This window comes from Pteropus alecto, unplaced genomic scaffold, assembly GCF_000325575.1.
Source record: "Pteropus alecto unplaced genomic scaffold, ASM32557v1 scaffold213, whole genome shotgun sequence".
NCBI lineage: Eukaryota > Metazoa > Chordata > Mammalia > Chiroptera > Pteropodidae > Pteropus > Pteropus alecto.
This window is the reverse complement of record NW_006434829.1, coordinates 4,814,629-4,822,270: the sequence shown is the minus strand read 5'-3', so window position 1 is coordinate 4,822,270 and position 7,642 is coordinate 4,814,629. Positions and strand designations below refer to the sequence as shown.

The 7,642-nt window shown below is 44.3% G+C and overlaps 1 protein-coding gene across 1 annotated transcript in view; it reads left to right on the top strand.

Annotated features, from left to right (window-relative positions):
• The window catches only part of MLXIP (MLX interacting protein), a 51,140-nt gene that overhangs the window by 21,621 nt on the left and 21,877 nt on the right, over positions 1 to 7,642 (top strand). The gene's annotated exons all lie outside the window — the stretch shown is intronic.

Sequence of the window (7,642 nt, the reverse complement as noted above, 5' to 3'; positions counted from 1 at the left end):
CCTCCTCGCCCCCAAAATGCACACCGATCCCCAAAGACCTGTGGGATGAGAAAGCACGAAATCTCCTTGCCGTTTGGTTCCGTCTTTCATTATTTGCCACCGGCTGCTGCCCGGCCCGTTTGTTGTGAACGCGGAAGGGGAAAAATCAGCACGTCGGGGACTTCGGTCTTGAGAAAATAAATATTTATCACTTTCTTGGCTTTTTTCCTGCTCCGCAGCTTGTTAAACTATTTGTGCCTTAGATATTGTCATTGTATTTTTGTCTGGTTTCCCAGGAGTCCTTGACGTAAGGGTGATGAATGAGATCTAAGTTACCTGACCTGATTTTTATAACACTGAGGTACCTGAAGGTGCGTTTACCCTCTCATGGAGCTTTAGAAAACATACTTGCCTTTGTAAGCATTTGCAACAGCAGTTAGGTTGGGAAATACTTACGCATCAGGATTAATAATACATAAAAGCCTGAGGTTAAAATTGGGATTTGGTAATAAACTGAAACTTCATCTTCCACTGCTGTTTTTAAGTGTGATTTTATGAATAACAAATTGTTGCTTTTGACAGAAAGGACATAGTGAAAATTTGTACATCACAAAGAGAAAGAGGTAGGTATTTTGAGTCAGATAAAGTAATATGTTCCTGTGTCTCGGGAGACAGTGTCCGCAGAGGGGGTCCGTCTCAATCGGATCTGCGTAGAGACTGTGTTTCTGAAACAGCGTCCCGTCTGACCAAGACCATTCGCTTGCCTTTGATTTAGTGGGTCGGTCTCCAGCTCTCCTGCCCGTCCCAAACTCCTCTGCCACTTGGAAGGTTAACAAGCCTGGGAGGAGGATGAAACGAGGGAGAGATTTAGGGCGACAGCTGATTCTCAGTAGCAGATGGAAGGGAAATCATCTTTAGCAGGCAAAGGTAAAACAGATTTTATTTTGGCATTTTTATTATGTGAGGAGGGCTGTACTAGGTTTTTTATTGGTTTGTATGCTTTTTTCAATCTCCTTCCTCAGAGATAAGCCAGGAGTCCGTGGTGATGGCGGGAGAGTTACAGATCTTTCTACTCTTTCTTTTGCTTAATGGCAGGTGGTGTTACCGCAACACACTGCTATTTTGGGTACCTCTCATTTGTGTTCTTTAGGGCCAGTGTCTCCCTTTTTGGGGACGGGTACAGTACTAGACCCTTAGAACTGGAAAGGAAGTTGGGATACGCTAGTTCAGGTCTCTCATCTAAAAAAATAGAAACTGGGGGCCAGGGAGAGGAAGTCACTGTCAAACAGAGATGGTACCCACGGAAGGTCTCACTGCTGTTTCACAGCAGCACTGGGACTGTGGTGCTGGATCCCGGCTCCTGGTCTAGTCTTGTTCAGTTCGTAATATATTACACGATTCCTTTTCGTCCATACTGTTCCTTTGTGTGCCCTAAAGTGAAGCAAACCTGGAAAAAGTGCTCATCAGTTTACGAAGATGTGTCATCTGACTTTAAACGGTCGAGGGGAGAAGGGGGGTGGAATGGGGGAACAGAGACCAGGACCAGATGGATGAGAACACGTCCATGGGCTTGTCTGGAGTTTGGCGAGAAGAACCTAAGCGTGGTCTCACAGAGGCCCCGCGGGAGGGTCGGGCTCAGCGCAGAGCCCCGAGGCGCGCAGCGCGCGAGGTGGGGCAAGGCCCACCAGCGGGGGCTGTTCTCGTGGAGAGTAGGGGTCCGTGGGCAGCAGGGACATCGGAGTTTCGTTCTGGAGTTCACTCTACACATGTTGGGGACACTGTGCTGGGCACGGGCGGGTATTGCTAAGTAGAGCAGGCGTGGTCACTGCCCCATGGGAAACGCAGTCCAATTGTGGAGACATAGACAGCGGACACGTAAATGGGTGATGGTGGGTCGTGGTAGTGCAGGGTGTGGTGAGGGGCATAGTAACAAATCTACCCAGGAGGGTCCTTGCTGGATGCTACTATTTGGAAGATGGAATCAGTCGGGTAAATGAGGTTCTTGTTAGAACCAATGTGTGCAGACCCTGGGGAATATTTAGGGATTCTATTCAGGGGACCTCTGAGGGCATTCCAGCCGGGGAGCAGTGTGAACAGCATGCAATGTCAGGGGTTCTCCGGCTTGCTGGGTGGGAAGGAGGCAAGAGGGGAGGAGCCCAGAGAGGAATCGGGACAGCTAGTGTACAAGCCTGGAGGACACGCATGGAAGGGAGCAGAAGGGGGGAGGGGAGCACGAAGAGCCGAGGACACCAGAGTTAGAGGCTGCAGGACGGTCGGGGGAAAGCTGGTTGAGGAGAGACCCAGCAGGAGCAAGGAAAAAAGTCAGACGGCCTGGCCAGACGGCCTGGCCAGACGGCCGGGAGCGAGACCAGAAGGCCAGGAGCAGGCTGAGGCATGGGGACCAGGGAGAGGCGTCAGATGTTGCAGGGACCTCTGTTGGGATGAGATCTGAAAGTGACTTGGATTTGACAGTGCGGCTGTTATCAGTGAGTGTCTTGGGCAAGAGCAGTTTGGTCGGCTTGCTGAGGCAGAAGCCGGGATCCATCCGTGTCAGTGCTCCCCACCCCTCACTCCTGTCAGCTCACACGTCACCTTCGCAGATCACCCTATATAAATAGCACCTCCCAGTGCCCTCTCCACCCGGCTTTTGCTCCATACCGCTGAGTACTCGTGATAGCACATATGTGGTTGTTTACCTGTCTTTCCCTGCAGAGTATAAGCTCCATGAGGCTAGAGACTTGGTTTTGTTTGCTGCTCTATTTTTAGCATCAAGAACAGTGCTTAATAAAAGAATTGAGTGGCCAAATCAGGATAGTGTATGAAGAAAGTGGTATTTCAGCCAGATTAATCTGGCCACAATGTTCATGCTGCATGTGGCCCACATGCAACCTTATTGTCAACTCATTCCCTTTGTTAAGCACCATTTTACATAGGGCATTGTCATAAGTGCTGCACAGAATTCACTACTAGCTCCAGCTCCTGGCCCCAGAAAGGTTAGAATTTGATAGATGCACCCATACTGACTTTAGATAACTTACCATATTGTCACTGTGATCCTAGTTATCGTCAAAGTCAAGGTTGGAGTTTCAAACTCAGTAGCGAACAGATTCCATGGGTTTTCCTTAATAGTCAAAGTTGACTTTTAGAACAGGAGCCAATGCTTTTAAAGCCTATTTATAGGTCTTGGCTACCTGGAGAGTGTTAACCTTATCCTTTGAAATGCATCGGACAGCTTCAGATTTCTCTGCCTTTTAAGTAGGTTATGTAGCTGGCAGTGCCTTGAAAATGACTAATAATGGCGGTAATAACAAACTTATTTCTTGCCAATCTTCATAGGAACTCAGAAACATTTGCAAACATGCTCTATTTCCATTACATCTCTGGTAGCTGGTTTCTGTCGTCCCTGCTCCACATATGTATTCTGGCCTGTGACCTTTGTTAGTTTATTTCCTCTTTAAACCAGGTGTTTGCACTGGGGTGGATTTTTTTATTCTTTACATAAAAAATCTTAACCTTAGTGAATATTTGAACCTACTAATTACCTTTTCCCGTCAGTGAATGAAAGTGCTAGGGAAAGGCTGTATTCTTTGCGGGTTGTTTGTTCCTGGCACTAAATATGGTAGGTAGAAACCTCTCACTTGTATCTGTGGCTTAGCTGCTTGGACCAGGTGAGGGTGGCGGTTAGGATATCAGCTGGGTGGGGCTGCGCTGAGTATAATAAAATGTGGCTAGTGCTTGTGTTTGGGCGTGTAACTATGTGATTTTGTTGGTCTTGCTGGTTTCTTTTTCTATATTTTCTTTTTACGTTATTTTTAAATGTAAATAAAAGTATTATTAGAAATGTGAAGGACACGTATGAAGAAACTTATAGAATACTAGATAGCTTCAGAGTTCTCTAAGTAAGGTAAGTAGCTTCAATAAGTGGAAAAACACACTCTGGCCTAGGATGGGCATGACCCAGTTGGTCTGGGCCGTGCTGCCCACATTATTTATAAGTGCAGCCCCAATCAAAATATGAAAATAGTTTACTCTTGAGATTTGACAACACGATTGTCAAGTTCACATGGAAGATTAAATAGGCAAGAATTCTCAAATCTGTTTTAAAAAATGATGAGACTAATCTTACCTAGATAATAAAGTATATCACAATTTATAATTATTAAGTCAGTATAGCACTAGCACAGGTTTGGACATGAATCAGTGCTACACGAGGCCCTAGAACAGACCCTATTGTAATATATGTTCATGGAAGTGTCAAAAATTCGTGGGAGAAGATGAGCCAATCAGCTAGCTGGTTAGAATTTATTTTGGTGAGCTGTGTGAAGAACTAAATTGAATTTTCCCCCTAGATAAATCAGAGTTAAATGTAAAAAGGGAAACCATTAAAAACATATACACAAAACACCGAAATAAGTAGGGTCTTCAGAAGTGGTGCCAATTACATATATGGGAACGTGGTGTATGATGAAGACTGAATTTTAGTCTGTCAGGAAAGGTGGGTCATTTAGTAAGTAGATAGGAACCATCGGGTAAAGTGGGATCCCAGTATCATTCATTACACCAGATGGAGTCAAGAGTCGAATGTAGAAAGTGGAGCTATGAAAATATGGAAGATCTATGTAAAAGTGAGGCAGTAAATAAACTAGAAGAAAATGTAGACGAGTGTTTTCACAATTTTGATGTGGAAAAAGACTTTTTAAGTATGACACAAAAAGAGGTAAAAGAAAGGACTTTAAAATTTTGACTATGTGAATGAAAAAATTCTACTAAAAATAACAACAAAAAACCTACCATATATTGAAGAGTTAAGTAGAGCAAAAACCAAACCATAACAAACCATAAATAGCCAAGGAAAAGATAAATAGTCAAGACAGGCATATCAACTCTGTCATGTGCGCTGCAGACATTCCCACCAAATTAAGAGTTCTCAAACAGTAGAAAACGAGCAGAAGATATGCAGACAGTTAACAACAACAAAAATCCAATGGCTAATACACATGAAAAGATACTAATAAGTGGGAACCAAAAAGTCAGTGAACTAAATTTTTGCTTGTCAGGTTAGCAAACATCATTAATACCTAATACAAGTAGTGGTTTGGGGAAATAGGCAGTATTCACTGTTACTTAGTGTGAACTTTGAAAAATTATTTGGCTATAACAAACTTATAAATGTATGCATACCCTCTGATTTAGCTTTCCAATTGCTAAGAATTTATCTCACAGAAGTGGTTATGTAATTGCACAAAAATGTAAGCAGGATGTTCACCATAGCATTGTTTATAATAGTGAAAAATAGAAACAGCTTGTGTCCATTAATATGAACAAATGTTTATGGAGAAATAGTTAAGTAGATTGGATAAATATATACAGTAGAATATTTTATAGCTAATAAAATGTAAAACTATGTTTATTGGCATAAGATGTCTGTGACCTGAAAGGGCAAACTGGGTTAAACAAAATTATAATCCCACATTTTTAAATATTGTTTATTCACATATTTATATGAATATATATGATTAGATAAATATATATTGCAAGGACTTGGGGGCCAACTACAAAGTTAGAATAGGCTACGAGGCCGCCCTCACTTGTAACACCTATTGCAAGTTGCGGGGCGCCTCAAAACCATCCTCAGCATCAGTAGTTGTCTGACAGGACTCAGACTCACTGAAAGCTGGTACATGAGTCACAGTGACAGCTTATTACGGGGAAGATTCAAACTGAATCAGATGCATGGGGCAGAGTCCAAGAGGGGACCGTGGCAGTGCTCTGGTTGTCCTTCCCGGATGGCATTACCTCCTTCCGGCCACGATGTGTGACACTGTGCACAGGGTATTGCCGACCAGGGAGCTCATCGGAGTGTGTGGCACCAGGGCTTTTACGGCTGGATCACAGCTGCCCTGTATGGCTGCCCTGTGGCTGGCTTTTAGTCTCCTGGAGACCCTCTGGAGATCGGACCTGATACCTTGTGGCCCAAAGCCTTCAAGCCCCCATGGCAGATCACATCGCAAGGCTGTCCTGTGGTCCAAACCCCCAAGCGAACAAAGACGCAGGACATTCCAGGGGCCTGGAGGTCACCTCCCAGGAGCTGAGGGCAAAGGCCAGACTTCTCTTTGGTTAAGGTTATTTCTTCCCTACCCAATATTATCATCAAAATTTAATGTCGGTTATTTCTAGGTGGTGGAATTGCAGTGACTTTGCTTTTGTTCTTTGTACTATTCTGTATTGTTTGACTTTTCTTTCAGTGTGGGTATGTGATCTATTTAAAAATTGATAAGACAAAAAGCTAAAAAAGAGTTTAGAATGAAAAGTATATCTCTGGATGGGGTGGTTGGGCAGGCAGGGAAGCAATAAAAGAAATCATAAAGACCAGTAGATAGGACTATACAAATATATAACCTACTTATTCAAAGACGTTCTATAATAAAAAGAAGTTAAACTCAAAAACTTAGGGGAAACATTTGCATAAACATCACTTAATAGCCTTAATATTACAGAATTACCAACATAAAATAGCAAGAAAAAAACGACTAGCATTTCAACGGATGGTGAAAACGGAATAAGCTCTGTAGTCTTGTTAGCAGTAGTGCCCCAAAGCCCATTTCCTGGTTCTGAGGTTGCGCGGCAGCCACAGGAGATGCCCCACAGGGAAGCCGGGAAGGGTAACAGGGCTCTGCACTGCTTTTTGCGACTTCCTGTAAATCAAAATACTTTGAGAAAGATAAAGGGCAGAGTTTATAAAGGAGACACATGGCTAATACACACATTTTTTTTAAGCATTAAAATTTATTAACAAATTATTAAAATGTCTTAGCAAATATTAATAAATGGAAGTGACGCACCACCCATTCCTGTTATAAGTCCTGTCCTGTCCCCAGTCCTGAGGAGTCAGGAGTACCTGAGGCTCTGGAGTCAAAGTTACTCATAAATAAATGTATGACTATGACTTTAATGGTGCCCAGCCCAGCACCCCTGCTCCTGCCTGAAAGTCCAGTTATGGCTAGAACCTGACAGGAAACTCCAGGCTTCAAAACTCAGGAATGTGCCCGAGAATCAACTGAAACTCAGGAACATGCCCCGGCTTTAATTGGCACTCGCTCTGCCACGCCTGGTCCTTTCACACCTACTTATAATCCTCCGGCTCCCTTGTCAGGTGGACTCTGTCATCATTTCACCAAAGGTGGGGCTTGGACAGCTTGTGTCACTTGCCCAGAAATGGAAACCACTGTATTTCCTCCTTTGCTTGGAAACAGTATCAGCATGGCAGTGTCCGTCCCCAGGTGGAAGGCCAGAGCACAGGAGGGAATGCTCCCGGCAAGGACACAGGTCACCAGCGTCCGCAGCAGGGTGAAGGGGAAGTCACCACTGCAGCTAGTCCAGTTTTGCCCGGCTGCAGCTCTGTCGGTTGCTCTGATTTTTGATGGTCATGAAAACAGTTACACCCTGCTTTTCACGTAAAACAGACAAACACGAACCTGCTCACACACGTGGGCAGATGCACACCTAGACACACCAGCAAACCCACATTGGCAGGTGTGCTCTCTCACACCCACACACAAACACCATACACATCACACCCACATACACACCACACACACCACGTACACATCACACACGTGCACATACCCCGCACCCATCCCACACACACCACAGGCGCGCGCTC